The sequence below is a fragment of the Coptis chinensis genome, chromosome 4 (assembly GCF_015680905.1).
Source record: "Coptis chinensis isolate HL-2020 chromosome 4, ASM1568090v1, whole genome shotgun sequence".
Lineage (NCBI taxonomy): Eukaryota > Viridiplantae > Streptophyta > Magnoliopsida > Ranunculales > Ranunculaceae > Coptis > Coptis chinensis.
This window is the reverse complement of record NC_141459.1, coordinates 19,748,928-19,769,028: the sequence shown is the minus strand read 5'-3', so window position 1 is coordinate 19,769,028 and position 20,101 is coordinate 19,748,928. Positions and strand designations below refer to the sequence as shown.

At 36.2% G+C, this 20,101-nt stretch overlaps 1 long non-coding RNA gene across 1 annotated transcript; it reads left to right on the top strand.

Annotated features, from left to right (window-relative positions):
- The first annotated feature begins 14,937 nt into the window (after window positions 1–14,937).
- On the top strand, window positions 14,938–15,446 carry LOC147502433 (uncharacterized). Its single transcript, XR_015220000.1, has 3 exons — window positions 14,938–15,118; window positions 15,198–15,262; window positions 15,340–15,446. It is a non-coding gene; the product is annotated as an uncharacterized LOC147502433 (long non-coding RNA).
- Window positions 15,447–20,101: the final 4,655 nt, after the last annotated feature.

Here is a 20,101-nt window from a genome sequence, read left to right as displayed (position 1 = left end):
TACATAGTATACCATATATCTTAGATAATGGAAAACTTATCTTTCATGTAGTAGCCGACTAACTCCATGATGAGCGAAATGAGCTTTTTTGTTTGATGATTGATCCTCATTGATTTCTTCAGAGCGACTATCACCACGCTTCATGGGCTTAGAAATAGAACGTATAGAAATGTAAGTTGAAGAAACAAAAAATTTAGTAGTTGAATTTCCAAGAAATTGTCCCTACAGACGGCGCCAATGTAAATGTTCTTTTTGGTCGAACCTTACGTGTGTAGGAATTTTGGGGAGAATGATGTTGCGACTGAGTTTGAAGGATCGAACTGCCTACGTATCCAATTCGCTGACGACCTGGAATCAAGTTGAACGTAGTTCATTGTTTGGATTCTATGATCGAATGATCGATGGTGAACGGAGAAGATGGAGAGTGGAGAAGAAGCACCGGATTCTCCTCCCTGTTTAGAGAGTGGAGAGGAAATATATAGAATTCCCTCTCCCCTTTGGTGCTCCATGAATTGAATGAGATCAACTTTTGGTGCTCTATTCATTGATGATATTTAATATTGTTTTGATAGCTATTATTGCTCTATGCATGTATTCATATTCATTTTGTAATCATTTGGTAACTCATGACTCTTGAGATGACCAATTGTAATGATCCAATAAGTTAGTCTCAAGATATTATCAATGGCAATGACACATGTCGCGAATATATTGATGACAATATATGTCCCCCATAACCACATCATATTTTTGGTCTCATATACATTTCTTATTGATTCATGTAATACATCAGCACATCAAACCTAAACCTAAGAACGAAATTTTTGAATTTTATTATCTTACAAATTAAATTTTAACTAAACTAGCATTATGCACGTGCTACGCACATCTAAACAAAATAGACGTGAAATCATGAAGTTATAATTGTCAAGTAACGTATGCAATTGGAACATAAATGGTCTAAAAAACAACAATAATCGAATGTCGAGCCGCCCAGTTTATGCACAGTTCAGTTAGTACTTAATAACACTGGTTTTATCTATCATTCAAGTTCTAAAAAAAAAAATATTCAGTACATGGAAGGGCAACATGAAAACAACTATTTCCCCGAACATGGAGTTGCTCAAAAACTTTATTCCACAGTAGCCACCAGATAGGTATATCCCTTGGTGCAAGACTCAAGCAGCAGCAACTCATTTAATAATTCTCTATTTGCATGCTCCTTGATCCTCCTCTCAAGCTCAGGTCTAAAATGTCTAATAAGACACTACATCAACCAAGCAGCAACATCGCCTAATGCACAGATGGTGTGCCCATCAATTTGCTTAGTAACTTCTTGAAGCATGTCAATCTCTTCCAGTTTTGCATTCTCGATCTTCAATCTTTCAATGATTATCTGTAGCCATCCTATCCCCTCTCTTCTTTGCAAGGTGTGCACTGCCCACAGCTCAAAACATAAAAAACACGAAGAAAAACGGGTTAATTTCAACAATCGGCACCAATTTTCATGTATTAGAGGCTTGAGTGATTACTGATTATTAATTAAATGGTTAAACTTCAAACCAACAAAAATAATCTCTAAACCTGCAAATGCACAAAGGGCAAGCTCTTGATTTATTGCTTACAGTATATTGAATATATCTTATATTACATCAGCAAAAGTATTTTTCCCATTGTTTCCAGGTAATATGTATAGAAGATGCAAAGGCAAGCAAGACGATAGAGCTAGTGTGGCAAGAGTTCGAAAATTCATATTACAAAGCAATTCATTTGGGTTTTCTACTTATGGAATTGTTATTTGAAAACAACTCTCAATCCCGATGTTCAAGCACTTACCTGGAAAATAACTTTGAAGATAATGTAACCCCAATTAAGTATTAGCTGTTTGACGAACAAGGTCTTTTATGAGTTACATGCATTTGTATTTTCGTCGTGTGTTAGAGAACCATACATGTGGACATGCCTTGCTCTGCATCTGAACCCATTCGGGCACCACTAACTTTATTGCGATATTTGTAGCATCCATACACAAAGAGCAAAGACCCAAGCTAGGAGCTAGCTAGGGTGATAAAATGATATAAACAATATACATGAGATACATAACACGACATTAAAATTAAACCGCATGAAGTAATTGAAGATAGTATATTCCAAGAAAATAATACTATGAGCATAGATAGACAATTACATTCTAAACATTTGCTGTATGTGTGTGTGTTTATAACCGGAAATTACTATATGTGTGTGTATGTCAAGATTGAACCGGAAATTACAAAACAATTAGAAAGTTTGTTTATAATTATCCTGAAAGATGATAGTGTACAAAGCTCCATACTATATACTATATATAACATATTTGCTACACTTCACATAATAATAAAACTGCATGTGATGTTCAAAAGAGATTATAGAATTGGAACTGAAAAGGGTCTGTTGCTCTCCAATTAACATGCATTTTATCAAAACAAATGTGAAGAGAAAGTTTTATTACTGAGTGTAGAAGTAAGAAATGACACCACCATCAACAACAACATTGGCAATTAGCAACACCAAAAGTAAAAAGAATGCAGCAACCCGGTAAGCCAAAAGCCAAGTAGGGTGGCCGGATTTTTTTCAAACATAGTTTCCAGGCGCACCTGACACGCACCTGACAAACAAAAAAAGGCGGTTCTTCTCACTGTCTTATGCTATTCCATTTAAAACATCAATCTCCTGGCATGCATGAACTTTTCCAATGTCAACATAGAGGCAACAGAGCATAAAAATTGATTTATTTTATGCTAAATTCTAATCATTTTAGTTTTATGAAAGTTTTTAAAACTGCATGATACTTATTTGGTTTTAAAACCATAAAACAAACAAACAGGTCGGTAAACTTCTATAAAGTATATGGAGAAAGTTTCTCAAAAATAAAAGACCCTATACTATAAAACTCAAAGAATAATAGACTTTGAAGAGAAAACCAATCATAACAAACCTTAGACTGGGTAGGAGAATCCATCCAAGTACAGTCCCATCTTTAGGTGAAATTCTAGCAATGCAGTCACTCGGCACCATATAACAGAAAGGTGTCCTTAAGGACTAATAATCATATAGGAATAAAAAATATTTAAATCGCCCATATAATATAACTCAAAGGCAAATCAATGGTGCAAGTTCTGAATTTGGAGCAATGGGAGCATAAAGACTAAAAGGTAGTTATGCAGAAAACTGAAGCTGTAATCGACTCAATTAGTATACTTTTATTGTAGTGACAATGACTTTGTATGTAAAATTGTAGATGTAAAGCTCTTTAAGGTACATTTAAAAGAGAGCCAACAAATGCAGTTGTGGCAGGATAAGGTGGGGAAAGTGTGGGGTTGAATATGAAAATTGTTATTGCCTATAATGTTTTTTCTTGTTCGTTTTCAAAATTCCAAAATGTCCTTAACTTTCAAACCTATGTAGAGATTAACAATGGCACATAAAAATGAACGTCTTGAAATAAATGGTCTGCATGTGAATGCATCCAATTAGAACAATTATAAAAAATACTAAAGCAATTGAACAATTAAATGATTAAGCAATCAATTATACACTTAAACAAATGAATGAATAAAAAGAATGAAAATAAGAACAATTAAAAATAAAATGAAATCTCGCCGTTGTATAGAAGTGGAATCCTGAGAACAGTTAAAGATCGAATAGATAACAATGGAGTGTGAGTTACCCATTTCCTGTAGAGTTCAGTAATTAGTAACACTAATCGTTAGTGAATGGAGCACTAATAGTAGATAATTAATAAGAAAAAGAAGGGGAAGAAAAATAGTTCCTGCACAATTTAGCTAGTAGGACTTATTGTATTCACTGAGGTAGGGGGCAATAAATTAAAATATGCATACCTCACGGACAAAGGTTCGATCATAGAATGCACTGCTTATCATAAGTGCTTGGCACGAAGTTGTGATTTCAAATGAATACCACGCTAAAAGTATTGCTATATGAATAGCACCTAGCTGCACATATGATCCAGTACGTAGGTGTTAAACTCAATGAGATAATAAAATTGGCAATAAAAAAGGTAGACAATTATTAATAAGAGAAATGGTAGTTTACGTCCAACAGTCACACATGGAAAGGGACATTTAACCGACAAACAATGAGCAAGAAAGATAGAATTAAAGAGGAATTGGATTTACTTACAGCATAAAAGATGACGATTCCCGAGAAGCATTATTGCGATTGGGAGTTAATTGAACTGAACACATCAGTGTAAACCACATTTCTAGTGAAAGTACCTGTGTGACCTTGTTGATATCCTTTTTTAACTAACACCTTGGTAGTGTGTCTTGATACGCCTCTTGAGAGGGCCACGTAGAGTTGGCTATGAATGAAAACATGTTCAGGTAAGTAAAAAATTATAATTACACAAATCATCAAAGAAATAAATAAATAAAATAATGAAGTTTAAATGGTGTTCTTGCTACTCATGCCAATTACAGGTGCAAGAATCATACACATAAAAATGCATAAATAAACTTTAAAAATAATGAGTCCAGCCCAGAACAACAAATATAAGCAACGCTAAAATTATAGTCAAACAAATTATCAAAAAAATAAGTAAAACAATAGAGTTGAATGGTGTACTTGTTGCTAATGCCAATGGTCAATAATCCAATTTTCAAAAAATTTATTTATATGTCATCTCTTTGTTTCGTCTTTTCACCGAAAAGAACGCACAAACAAATTTTAAAACTGGACATATTGAACAAAATTCATCAATGTAAGTGTAGCAACAGTTAATACTGCATAACTTTGTCACAATATTGTAGATATTTATTGCTTTAGTAAGAAGTACTATGAAAAAACAGACCAATCCAAAGAGTAGGATGCCCTGCATGGCTACATCAAGCAAATTTTTTTTATTCTCTCATAAATTTTTTATTTGTGTGATTTCGACACTGTACCACTTGGTAGCAATTCTTGAACAACTTTGGTCCAAATTGAATTGCACTTCTAGTGTTGGGGATATTTGATATGAAAGTTGACAACTCACGACTATTGTTGATTGAGATGGTTTTACATTTTCGATTTACATTACAATAACGCATGAAGAAAATAAAATTGCCTAATTACAATAAAACACGAAGGAAAATGTCAAATATTAATAATTCTGAGTTGGAGAGTCTCTTACCGCAATCAAATTCACCCAGTTTCCACAATTAAATATTGGCTATTAGAACAGATTGATAGTGATGACGAGGAGAGTTCGAAGCTTCAGTAGGACAAGAGAGAAAGAGGGGAGACGAAGAGAGACTGAATGGAGAGAGAAGAAAAATCGAGAAGCATAGAGAATTCTCTATTAGGAGTGAAATGATGATTCTGCCATTGTGGTAAACTGAGAAATTACCAAAATGCCCTTGGGACGTACACCAAAATCATTGTTCCTTGACCCCCACATTTTTCTATATACTAAAGATTATTAATTAAGTACATTAACCAAATTCAAGATTGAGAAAACCTATTATTAAACATGATAATTAATTTATTGCATATCAATTCACTACAAGAAAAAGGGGCTTTAGCCACGGATGACCCGGAGCATTAGCCATGGACCAAAGCTGTAGAATTATTAGCCACGGTCACCAGCTGTTGACATAGTTATAGTTGTCGTAGCAAGGCGTGACACTATTTTGCAACCTTTCACGACGGTAACAGCGCGTGGGTGTTCCCACGGCTTCGACCGTTGGATCAGATCTTGGCACAGTATGTTTTCACCCACGGTTTTCTTTCCTCGGTATAGATCTGACATTGCTCCAAAGTTTTGGGCGCGGAGCACCAAAATTTCTCTCCCACAAAAATTTGATACCCACAGAGAAGTTGGAACTAATCTCACCACCTCTAGCTTCCACCGCCTTTGTAGCAAAAAAATAACAAAACTTCCACGGCCTCTCTCACCATCTCTCTCATCTTCTTCCCTTACAGTTCGACACTATTATCGGTTCTCTCGCCATCTCTCTCATCAAACACCAAAGTAAAGCTTAAAGGTATCTTTTTTAAGTTTTTAGTTTATTAAAAGTTGCGTTTTTTTTTTTTTATTTTGGATGGAAATTGAGTAAAATCAAACTCTTGGGCTGGTGATATTGTAGGTCGATGGTACATGTTACTATTATCCTTCTAACTAGTGGGTAGCAGTATGGCATGTATTTTTCTGTTGGATTTTATTAACTGAACTTTGTTAGTCATTTCTACAGTTCAAGAAAATTAACTAGTGAATTCGTAAAGCACATTTTGTCCCTAATTGATTTAGATGGGAGCTTCATTCCTCTTACACACCGTCGTGTCAACAAACATAATTTTCTTTTCAAATAACATATAATGAAAACTTTTTTAGATTAAGAAAAGGGGGATAAAGATAAAGAAAGGGAGAATGTGGACGTGAGTTTTGCCATTTTGTTAAGTTGTATACCTAAGAAAAACTTATATGACTCTGTGAATTCCTTTTGAAGCTATCCACCACCCCAAAGATATATAGAGACAGCTCTGAGGGTGGGTGTTCTTCAGCTCGGCCACTTGTCTGGTAGGGCTAATGGTTTGCCTGAGACTTCTATAAGCGATAAAGTGGGTTGGCTTACTGCAAAGACAAATAAAATTGCTGTCCAATCTATTATGTAGGATGGAAAACATTAACCGGCAGCAGATGATCCGGTATAATATTACAGAAAACAAGAGCATGCAAGAGTTCTTATATGCTAATAACTCTAAGTCGTAGATCTCATAATAATGTTGGGGAAAAGCGACTTATTATTATAGATTCTATATGTCAAATGTAATTGTGGAAATAGTAGAACGTAATACTTCCAACAACATCACAAAATATATTCTTAAGTCTTTTTGCTGATTTATTACTTCATCTATAATAGCCATGCTAAACTTATTATGCCCTTTAAATTGAAATCCAAAGAACGCAAAATAAAGGTTGTCTAGATTTATAACAGAGGTTTAATTTAACAAATAAACAAATATTTTCATCTGAATTTCATTTTTGTTACAAAGTTGTTGAACTTTTGAAATGCTTTATTCTGTATGGGTTAAGCTTCACCTCTATATTCTTCTCATTGCATCGCACATTACACTTTTCGGTATACAATTTAGGATGTGATAAAGAAATGTACCTTCTCGATCTACATATGCATTCTTGACAGTTGATATGAGAAATTGATTTGCTCAAATGCCTTTGTTCCTCATTATAACTTTTGTCCGCTCGTGCTCACATGGTGCGAAAGCAACCGCTTCAACTTGGTACTAGTGCGTACTTCCTAACAGTCACAGTTTGAGTCTCCAAGTCCACCACTAACACCAAAAAAGTTTTAATGAATGTTTTCTCTTAAAAGTGTTGTGGTGTTTGTTGACCTCTTAAGTCTTGGTCCCTTTGATATACATTTCGCGTGCCCTTCTCTATAATCTCGGTTTTTGGGGAAACATGGTATGGCTTGTTCCTAGGGCGAAATTTGGGTTTGAGTTTGCTTCAAAGATGAGAGCAATAATCTTGGGTGTGGTGTGTGTGTGTGTGTGTGTGTGTGTGTGTGTGGTGGTATGAGTATGGCTTGTATATAGTTTGAGCATATTGCACACATTTATTTATTTCAAAAATGGATTTACATTGATATTTGTTTGGTTATTGTCTCTTTTGCTTTATCTGTTACAATTTTTTTTTCATTACGAATTGCTTAGGTTTTAAATACATATTTATGTGATTTTTGCTAGTCCGGTAAAAATAATTCATTTTTAGAGATTTTGTTAATTTGGTTAGACATTTTTTGCTTGAGATGAGGGTTTGGGATAGGTGTATTCATGAATGGATCACGCTATTTATCTTGTATATAGTTTGAAGTTTTGAACTTGTGTGATTCTTGTTTATTTGTAGATACGTCATGGAGGGTTTTTCTCCAACTGATAGAAGTAGTTGGGTCAATTTAGACTGCCATGACACCCGCTTTATAAATGGGGTAAACTATTTTATGGACTTTGTGGTAAAAAACTAGCGTAACAAGCTCTTAATGTCGTGTCCTTGTCGTGTGTGTAAAAATGGAGGGAAAGCAAAAACCTACGAACTCGTGAGGTATCACATCTATAAAAACCGATTCGACCCAACATATTTACACTGGATATTTCATGGTGAAGAAAGACATGATCCAAATGTGGAGTCCCATGGGAACTCTAATTTGCATGAGATGAATATAAATGATGCATTTGCTACCGTTATTGAAGAATTTGGTGGTGAAGAGTTAGATTCATTTCTTGGAGGTCTCGGAGTTGATAATGGAGAGGCACCGGGCATTAATGATGCTGAATCAATATTATCAGATAAGAACTTTGAAGAGGCCATGAGTGCTTTGTATCCTGGTTGCAAGAATTTCACTGTCTTAAGGTTTGTCATAAAGTTGTTTAGAATCAAAGTTACACGTGGGTGGTCTGACATAAGTTTTACCGAGTTGCTTCAGTTACTTAAGGCAGTGTTGCGGATAATAAAGTTCCGAAAGACACGTATCGATTTGAAAAATTAGTTAAGGAGTTGGGGCTAACTTATGAGAAGATCGATGCATGCCCAAATGATTGTATTTGATATTGGGGGAAGAAAAATGAATTGTTGCAAAAATGTCCTACTTGTAAGGTGTCGAGATATAAAATTGCAACAATTGAGGAGAGAAAAAATTGTGTAAGACTACCTGCGAAGCAGTTGCGGTACTTTCCAATTGGGGATAGGTTGAAGAGAATGTACGATATCGGTTGGGTAGCCAAAGCTATGTGTTGGCACTCCACAAATAGATTGGGGGATGGTGAGTTGGGTCACCCAGTTGACTCATCATCTTGGAAACACATTGATAGGACATTCCCAAGCTTTTCTTCCGAGCCCGTAATGTTCGATTGGGCCTTGCCACTGATGGGTTCAACCCCTTTGGAATGCAAAGCACATCCTATAGTTCTTGGCCAGTGATGTGTGTCACATATAACCTCCCTCCTTGGCTATGTATGAAACCGCAATTCACTATGCTAGCACTGCTCATTGAGGGACGACGACAACCTGGTAATGATATAGATATTTATTTACAGCCGTTGGTCCATGAATTGCAATCCTTGTGGGATAAAGGAGTGCTAGTCAAAGATGCTAATAGGGGTGATGTCTTCAATATGCGTGCAGTTCTCTTATGGACAATTCACGACTTCCCAGCTTTTGGGAACATCTCTGGATGTAAGACTAAGGGGAGATATGCTTGTCCCTCTTGTGGTCTAAATACATCTACTGTGAGACTTGTTCATGGGAGAAAAAAATGTTTACCTTGGTCATAGACGATTTTTGCCGCAATTAGATCCAAATAGACTTGATGTGAGAGAATCTACTTTCAACAAGGAAGAAGAGCTCAGTCACAACCCCCGTCAATGCATGGGGAAAAGTTTAAGAGTTAACTCATAATCTCAAAGTGAAATGGGGAAAGTTAAAGAAAAGGAAACGGGGAGGTGGTGACTCTTTAGGGATGAGGAAGATGTGGTTGGGGAAGATGTGGGCCGTGATTCTAGTTTTTGAAGCAGTCAATATTTTCTAAACTTCTTCCATATTGGGAAGAACTCCCCGTTCCTCATAACATTGATGTGATGCACACTGAGAAGAACGTATGTGAAATTCTTATTGCTTTGATGTTGGACACGAAAAAAACCAAAGATGATCTCAATGCACACAAAGACTTGAAACTTTTGGGGATAAAGAAGAAGTATTGGGTGACAGACAAACCAGGAGGCATTGTTACCTCAAAACCCTCGGTGCACTCTTCTAGCTTTTGAAGGAGGCCACCCCTCCTTCGTATCCTCCACAGTATATCATTGTCTCCTCCTTCAAGTATCGCTCAGCAATGCAACCTTCTGGGCGTGCTTTATTTGTAACATAATCCTTCAAGACAGAACACTCCACGCTTTTTACGATTATTGTCTGTCACCCAATACTTCTTCTTTATCCCCAAAAGTTTCAAGTCTTTGCGTGCATTGAGATCATCTTTGGTTTTTTTCGTGTCCAACATCAAAGCAATAAGAATTTCACATACGTTCTTCTCAGTGTGCATCACATCAATGTTATGAGGAACGGGGAGTTCTTCCCAATATGGAAGAAGTTTAGAAAATATTGACTGCTTCAAAAAACTAGAATCACTGTCCACATCTTCCCCAACCACATCTTCCTCATCCTCAGAGTCACCACCTCCCCGTTTCCTTTTCTTTAACTTTCCCCATTTCACTTTGAGATTATGAGTTAACTCTTTAACCTTCTCCCCGCATTGCACGCTAGGGTTGTGACTGAGCTCTTCTTCCTTGTTGAAAGTAGATTCTCTCACATCAAGTCTATTTGGATCTAATTGCGGCAAAAATCGTCTATGACCAAGGTAAACATTTTTTTCTCCCGTGAACAAGTCTCACAGTAGATGTATTTAGACCACAAGAGGGACAAGCATATCTCCCCTTAGTCCTACATCCGCAGATGTTCCCAAAAGCTGGGAAGTCGTGAATTGTCCATAAGAGAACTGCACATATTGAAGACATCACCCCTATTAGCATCTTTGACTAGCACTCCTTTATCCCACAAGGATTTGCAATTCATGGACCAACGGCTGTAAATAAATATCTATATCATTACCGTGGTTGTCGCCGTCCCTCAATGAGCAAAGCTAGCATAGTGAATTGCGGTTTCATACATAGCCAAGGAGGGAGGTTATATGTGACACACATCACTGGCCAAGAACTATAGGATGTGCTTTGCATTCCAAAGGGGTTGAACCCATCAGTGGCAAGGCCCAATCGAACATTACGTGGCTCGAAAGAAAAGCTTGGGAATGTCCTATCAATGTGTTTCCAAGATGATGAGTCAACTGGGTGACCCAAATCACCATCCCCCAATCTATTTGTGGAGTGCCAACACATAGCTTTGGCTACCCAACCGACACCGTACATTCTCTTCAACCTATCCCCAATTGGAAAGTACCGCAACTGCTTCGCAGGTAGTCTTACACAATTTTTTCTCTCCTCAATTGTTGCAATTTTATATCTCGACACCTTACAAGTAGGACATTCTTGCAACAATTCATTTTTCTTCCCCCAATATCAAATACAATCATTTGGGCATGCATCGATTTTCTCATAAGTTAGCCCCAACTCCTTAACTAATTTTTCAGATCGATACGTGTCTTTCGGAACTTTATTATCCGCCGGCAACGCTGCCTTAAGTAACTGAAGCAACTCGGTAAAACTTATGTCAGACCACCCACGTGTAACTTTGATTCTAAAATGACTTTTATGACAAACCTTAAGACACTGAAATTCTTGCAACCAGGATACAAAGCACTCATGGCCTCTTCAAAGTTCTTATCTGACAATATTGATTCAGCATCATCAATGCCCGGTGCCTCTCCATTATCAACTCCGAGACCTCCAAGAAATGAATCTAACTCTTCACCACCAAATTCTTCAATAACGGTAGCAAATGCATCATTTATATTCATCTCATGCAAATTAGAGTTCCCATGGGACTCCACATTCGATCATGTCTTTCTTCACCATGAAATATCCAATTGTAAATATGTTGGGTCGAATCGGTTTTATAGATGTGATACCTCACGAAGTTCAGAGGGTTTTGCTTTCCTCCATTTTTTACACACACGACAAAGGACACGGCATTAAGAGCTTGTTACGGTAGTTTTTACCACAAAGTCCATAAAATAGTTTACCCTATTTATAAAGCGGTGTCATGGCGGTCTAAATTGACCCAACTACTTCTATCGGTTGGAGAAAAACCCTCCATGACGATCTACAAATAAACAAGAATCACACAAGTTCAAAACTTTAAACTATATACAAGATAAATAGCGTGATCCATTCATGAATACACCTATCCCAAACCCTCATCTCAAGCAAAAAATGTCTAACCAAATTAACAAAATCTCTAAAAATGAATTATTTTTACCGGACTAGCAAAAATCACATAAATATGTATTTAAAACCTAAGCAATTCGTAATGAAAAAAAAATTGTAACAGATAAAGCAAAAGAGACAATAACCAAACAAATATCAATGTAAATCCATTTTTGAAATAAATAAATGTGTTCAATATGCTCAAACTATATACAAGCCATACTCATACCACACCCCCACACACACACACACCCCACACCCGCATTATTGCTCTCATGCTGAGCAAACTCAAACCCAGCTACGTCCTAGGAACAAGCCATACTCATACCATGTTTCCCCAAAAAACTGAGATTATGGAGAAGTGCACAGAAATGTATATCAAAGGGACCAAGACTTAAGAGGTCAACAAGCACCACAACACTTTTAAGAGAAAACATTCATTAAAACGCACCCCCAGTGTTAGTGGTGGACTTGGAGACTCAAACTGTGACCTGTTAGGAAGTACGCACTGGTACCAAGTTGAAGCCAGTTGCTCGCACCATGTGAGCACGAGCCGGACAAAAGTTATACGAGGAACAAAGGCATTTGAGCAAATCAATTTCTCATATCAACTGTCAAGAATGCATATGTAGATCGAGAAGGTACATTTCTTTATCACAGTCTAAATTGTATACCCGAAAGTGTAATGTGCGTACAACAGAAGAATATAGAGGTGAAGCTTAACCCATACAGGAATAAAGCATTTCAAAAGTTCAACAACTTTGTAACAAAAAATGAAATTCAGATGAAAATATTTGTTTATTTGTTAAATTAAACCTCAGTTATAAATCTAGACAACCTTTATTTGCGTTTTTTTGGATTTCAATTTAAAGGGCATAATAAGTTTAGCATGGCTATTATAGATGAAGTAATAAATCAAAGAAAGACTTAAGAATATATTTTGTGATTTGTTGTTGGAGTATTCTGTTCTACTATTTCCACAATTACATTTGACATATAGAATCTATAATAATAAGTCGCTTTTCCCCAACATTATTATGAGATCTGACTTAGAGTTATTAGCATATAAGAGCTCTTGCTGCTCTTGTTTTCTGTAATATTATACCGCACTCTGCTGCCATCGGGTTAATGTTTTCCATCCTACATAATAGATTGGACAACAATTTTATTTGTCTTTGCAGTAAGCCAACCCACTTTATCGCTTATAGAAGTCTCAGGCAAACCATTAGCCCTACCAGACAAGTGGCCGAGCTGAAGAACACCCACCCTCATAGCTGTCTCTATATATACTGGGACTGGTGGATAGCTTCAAAAAGGAAGTCACAGAGTCATATAAGTTTTTCTTAGGTATACAACTTAACAAAATGGCGAAACTCACGTCCACATTCTCCCTTTCTTTATCTTTATCCCCCTTTTCTTAATCTAAAAAAGTTTTCATTATATGTTATTTGAAAAGAAAATTATGTTTGTTGACACAGTGTGTAAGAGGAATGAAGCTCCCATCTAAATCAATTCGGGAACAAAAATGCGCTTTACGAATTCACTAGTTAATTTTCTTGAACTGTAGAAATGACTAACAAAGTTCAGTTAATAAAATCCAACAGAAAAATACATGCCATACTGCTACCCACTAGTTAGAAGGATAATAGTAACATGTACCATCGACCTACAATATCACCAGCCCAAGAGTTTGATTTTACTCAATTTCCATCCAAAATTAAAAAAAAAAAAAAAAAAAAAACGCAACTTTTAATAAACTAAAAACTTAAAAAAGATACCTTTAAGCTTTACTTTGGTGTTTGATGAGAGAGATGGCGAGAGAACCGATAATAGTGTCGAACTGTAAGGGAAGAAGATGAGAGAGATGGTGAGAGAGGCCGTGGAAGTTTTGTTTTTTTTTTGCTACAAAGGCGGTGGAAGCTAGAGGTGGTGAGATTAGTTCCAACTTCTCTGTGGGTATCGAATTTTTGTGGGAGAGAAATTTTGGTGCTCCGCGCCCAAAACTTTGGAGCAATGTCGGATCTATACCGAGGAAAGAAAACCGTGGGTGAAAACATACTGTGCCAAGATCTGATCCAACGGTCGAAGCCGTGGGAACACCCACGCGCTGTTACCGTCGCAAAAGGTTGCAAAATAGTGTCATGCCTTGCTACGTAGACAACTATAACTATGTCAACAGCTGGTGACCGTGGCTAATAATTCTACAGCTTTGGTCCTTGGCTAATGCTCCGGGTCATCCGTGGCTAAAGCCCCTTTTTCTTGTAGTGCTACTTTGTCATTTCAAAATTTAATACCATCTATACCCTTAAGATTACATAGTCACTTAAGGACGTATGTGTAAATTCAAGTCGGAAATCAGCTATACGCCCTTATTCAATTGTTCGCGGCTTACCCTTCAGTAATTGCCAAATAAATACCTTTTATTTCGTAGAGTATACTATAATTAACTTGGACATTTAAATTGAACCAACCTTTTTTCTACCATCAAATACCCTTGATAAAATATTAAAATCAATTATTCAATGCCTTTAAAAAAGACTACTTTGTCATTTCAAAATTTAATACCATCTATACCCTTAATATTACATAGTCACTTAAGGACGTATGTGTAAATTCAGGTAAGAAATCAACTATATGCCCTTATTCAATTGTTCGCGGCTTACCCTTCAGTAATTGCCAAATAAATACCTTTTATTCCAAAATTAAATTCAAGCAAACCAACCCTCTCTTTTCTTCTTCTCTTCTTCTTCTCTCTCCCAAATCTCCATAATTTGCTCTCCCTTGAACTGAAAGCCACAACAAAAAAAAACATACCTGATTGTCTCTCTACTGCCGATTATTATTAGAAGTCACGCGAACAAAAAAAAATTTGGTTTCAAAAGGTAATATATTTGTCCTCTATTTGATTACTTTGAACCCACTCTTTTTCATCTCACTCATTGAAACAGAAAACAGATGAAATATCCAACCCAAATTTTATCTACAACAAAGACCCAGAAAAAACTATTTGTAGTTCAACCTCACCTTCGTTCAGATGTCGCTTTAAAGGCTAAGCTTTCTGAAGCTTTAAACCTCGCCAACTCTCTCGAAGAGCAGCGAGATGGATTCTTTGTTGGAGATATTAGTGAAAAGGAAAGGCCGGCTCATGTCGTTGTTCAAAATCCAATTGCTAGATCAATTAATTCAGGTTCTTCTCATATTTACTTTAAAAGTAAATAAATTTTATTTTTTTAATATATATAATGTATGTTTAATGTTTGTTCTAGGCACATACTTTGGAAGTGGGACTATGAAAACAATTAAATGTCATATAGATGCTGAGGAGACAAAGGTAACACCGGATTCATTTTGATTCATCTTTAGTTCACGACTTGGGTGAGTTTAACAAGGACCATTTAGTTTTAGCAGGATGAGTTTGATGCTGTCTTTGTAAACGCCATTCTTTCAGGGGTCCAGCAACGTAATCTAGAGGCAAGTTCTCTTTTGTTTATAGTAAAATTCTGCCTATATAGATGCTATGGTATTGATACTTTTAGAATTGTAATTGCAGCGTGAGAGGGGGAAACCTATTTTAGACCGGGTAGGGCTTATAATAGAGATATTCCATGCTCATGCTCATGCTCAAACTAGAGAAGCAAAGTTACTCAATTGTGAAGTGCATTTGTTGTAGGGAATATTATCATTGTTGTTGTTGTTGTTGTTGTTGTTGTTTGTTGTTGTCGTTGTCGTTGTTTTTTTTTTTAAAATAGAATAGTGGTCCACATTTTGAGACATGGAATGTTGGGGTTCTCAATATTTCGTTTCAATTTGTCGTTGATTGGAGTCACTAAGAGTGTAGAACCTTAGTATGGGTGGTTGGGTTATACGTGATAATGCAAGTTGGTCTTTTAAGGCCCAAAAAGGCAGAAAATACTTATACTGACATAAGAAAGTATGAGAGCAACGTTACTGATTTTTTTTAATTAGCCTTTGTGCTAATATAATAATCGTTTTTTGTGCAGTGGTCAAAGCAGTTTTAGAGCAAAGTACGTTGCTTAGTGAATGGCAAGATATTACCAATCAAGATAGTGAAGAAGGGGATGTTCTTAAGGTTGGATTTGATTCTAATTTTTGGTTCCTTATATATGTATACATTCCTCAAGTAAGGCTGAGTTTGTTGTTTAAATAACACAAATTGAAGGTTCAAGAGTTGAACAAGTTCATAGAATGGATTGAAACAAAAAAAACCGTGCTGGCTTCTATGGGAGATGGAGCAAATAAGCATCTATGCCTATCTTACTGCCTGGGTTGCTTACTGAGCCTCATAGGGGTGTTGTTAGTGCTCTTGCTACCGAATCTTAAGGTAACCATTGTTTCTCCGCCATTTTTTTAAAACGTTAGCTTTAATGTGAGAGTTAAGATTTATGTGCGTGATTGTTATGTGGGATGCTCCATTTTTTGTCCTTCTACCTGTCGGTTGGGTGTTTTATGAATAACTTAGTATTTGTGGGATGCTCCAGTTATGTGTCTGAATTATACAAATTGTTTTACGTGTCTAAAGGTGTTTTAGGGAAAATTGAGTTGGTGTGTGTGTCTGAAGTGTCACTAGCATTCCCCTAAGGCCCTACTCCTACAGGATACAAACTTCACCTTTCTTTGAATTTGGTCATGATGTTCCCTATGGAATATCCTTCCGGAAACACATGTCTTAGAGGCTTTGCTAAACGGAACATTTTGTATTGTGTTATGTGAGCATCACTAACAATCCCCTACGCCCCTACTCCTAGAGGATACAAACTTCACCTTTCTTTGAGTTTGGTCATGATGTTCCCTATGGAGCATCCTTCCGAAAACACAGGTCTTAGAGGCTTCGCTCAACCAACCATCTACAGTTGGGTTGCTACATAAGGGGTTACCTTCCCTAACCGTTACGGACTGGCATTTTACGTCCTTAGTTCGTCTTACCTTTTGATGCCTAATAGTGCGGTTTCCCATGTCAACAACCAGGGGTGTCGTCATCAAGAATTTTATCATCAACAAGGCCATAGTGAAGGGGCGTAAGAGTGTGCAGTTGCTCAAACTAAATTTTAAAAGTTATAAAATCTATGGGTCTGCCTTCTTAGTTGCACACGTGCACACCCATGAATCCTAGCTTTTTCTATTCTTTATAAATGTAAATTGGCATATTTAAGATAACTTTTTTCCTCATTCATGAAAGGGTGCCTTTACTTGAATGATTAAAAAATTCCCAACTAGAACAAGAAAAACTGTTTGACTTTCATGCCTTGCTAAATAGGAGAGAGGAGTGCAGGAGTGCGTCAGCGCAAAACATGAATGCTTTATTAGGTTAATTTAAACAAGAGTCGTAGGATTCAAAACCCAGGATTGACAAGGAAGTTAAAGCTCTTAACGAGGCATAAACAAATTAGGACTTACTTTTGCCCATCCTCACCTAGGTAAGAGATGATGGTTTCTATTTCTACGTGCACTTAGGATAGCAATGTGGGTGTTTGAATATCACTAACACTTGCTGAGGTGCCCTGGCAAGCTATCTCCTATTTTATTTTCTGTTGATTGGATTATTGTTCTATTTGGAAACATATTTACACAGTTAATCCTTACTTGCTATCAGGTTATTAGTATAAAGGAAGCAATGCTTGATAAAGATAGCTGAATGTTACAATTTATGCCTTGATTTTAATATATTGTGACACGAGACTTGATTGTTTTTAATTTTTCTATGTTGTTGTTCATACATTGATGGGTATTTACTCATAAGGTTCGGAGTAGCCAGAATTGAATATAGGCCTTGCTGTGGTCATTGGTCATTATTGTTATTCTTTTGATCGATCTTTTGTAGGTTAGATTTTATAACTTTTCATTCTAACGATTTACGTGCCATGATTGCACCATGAAAGGGGCTAATTTCACCTGTAGCAGCCGAGTTCGCTTTGAATTCTAATATGTGTTGCTCCTGGTTGTTAGACCTTGCTACGATTGCCTGCTATCATTATATTTCCCTTCTTAAAACTTGATACTATTCAAACCATCCTGCCCCTTAGGAGATGTCTTCTTTTCAAAACTTTCCAACCCTCTCTCCCGCTTACTAAATTTGATGATTTGCTTTCATATTCTTTTTTATTTGATGGTTTTGAATTGCGTATTTTTTTTTTAATTTCCTTTTCATTAACTCATACTTCGGAATGTTGAATATTTTTTGACTGCTCTGGCAATAGTGGTGACTTACTAAGTCTTCATTTGGGGTTGCATTTGGGTGCAATGCTCATTTTTATTGGTGGTTTCCCAGTGCCTTAACGACTGAAATGGAGCCATGGGGTTGAGTAACAAACGAACGCAGCTATCATTATTGTGCGGGATGAGGATGGACACATTTTCCTTATGTGTCAACGAGCATATGTGTAAGATTCTAAATACTCATACATCTGTGTATTATAACTTGACAATCCTGGAATGAAGCTATGCTATGTGATTAAGAGAACGACATTGCACTTTAGTTGGATATAATATGATAAACCTTTTAAGAAGACATTGCACTTAAAATAGTCCATATTAGATAACTTTTTATTTAGCTTATCATACTAAAAATGAACATGGCAAATTTAGTTGAACATAGCACCTTCAATCTAGGTGGTTTAATGTATGTGATAATGGGTAACCAAGAAGAAATCTGAGAAATTTAAGCTTTATCAAGTTAATTGAATGATTTAATCCATTGTTTTCTCTATCTTCCTCCGTTGGCAAGAGGTGACTACTCTGTTTCCTCTCACTTAGGTACTTTCCATTCATTCTCTCCTTATTGTGTACATCTTCCTTATTCGACTTCACAATACAAATTGTTAAAAATAGTTTGTGTTAGGACTTGGGAAGGAAGCAACAATTAGTGTTTCAATTTTTATCGATTAATTTTACTGGAATTTATACATTCTTCTATTTCTCCTTTCCTCATTCTATTACACCTTTTAACCATCCATGTCTATGAGGCCATGTGCGATTTCTATTGTTCTAGATAATTATAGGAAAGTTAGTTAACTCCAAGGAAGCTATTTGTGTTGTAGTGTAGTTTATTATTTTACAGGTTAAGCAAATTGCTTATGATTTTGGGTCAATTTATTCTTTCTAATTTGTTGAAATGAAATGCCTGAAATGTTGTAGAAAAGCCTGCAGAATTATTAGTTTATTTCTGTTATGCCAAGTTATACTATGTTAAAGTCTGGTAGAATGTCAAAGCTATCTCCACTGTTAGTTCATTTGTATCGAAATACCAAATATGTGAATAGAGATTGTACATGTTTTTGTCCTTTCAGAATGTGTTGTGGTGGTGTAGTGCATAGTGGAGCCTGTATCTTTATTCAATATTTTCTTTTAGGTGCATATATGATGTTCACTGTTGAAATATATTTCTTGTTCAAAAATAAATCTATATATAATTCCAGTTTTAAGCCCTGATCTCTATGACTTGGGTTGATTCGTAATTTTGGGATATTTTCATCTTCAATGTGAACTTCATTTTTTTCCATTAACGTATAGGTTTTGCCTTCAAATATCACAATTTTGCAAGCAACTTGATGGAAGCTCCTGCCATGCGTTATCTACTTAAAGAAACTCGACAAAAAGTTGTCAGGTTCTCATGGGATACAGGTTAGTCTTGACACTTCTCTTAGAGTTCTTTTCCTTACCAATTTGTTTCCCAGTTGTTTTTTCTTTTCATTGATGTACTCATGTCCAAGTCGACTTTCTAATTTGGGGCATTCCATCATTGTTAAAAACTATTAGGTTTTTTTATATTGATGTATTCATATCCAAGCCAGTTTCTGATTTGGGGTGTTCCCTCATTGTTAAATCTAATTACACTTTGCCAATGCAATCTAATCGCTAGAATGTTTAGTTTTACCCATTGTGATCAACAGGTGTTCTTCTGTCAAAAAATTGTCTTGCAGTCAACTTTGCAAAAAGAGTTCAGACCCCTTGACTGTTTATCTTATATATAATGGGAAAACTTGCCGCCGTTTATTAATTCCCGTATTTTTTGTTTTAATCCAATATTTTGGTCGAGAGGGGTGCCCAAAAATTTCACCCACGAAATTTTCTACACTTTGCATTCGAAGGGTAAATCGGTAATTTAAAACATTCCCAGGACTATAAAACTCAACGTCTTGACATTTTTAGCGAA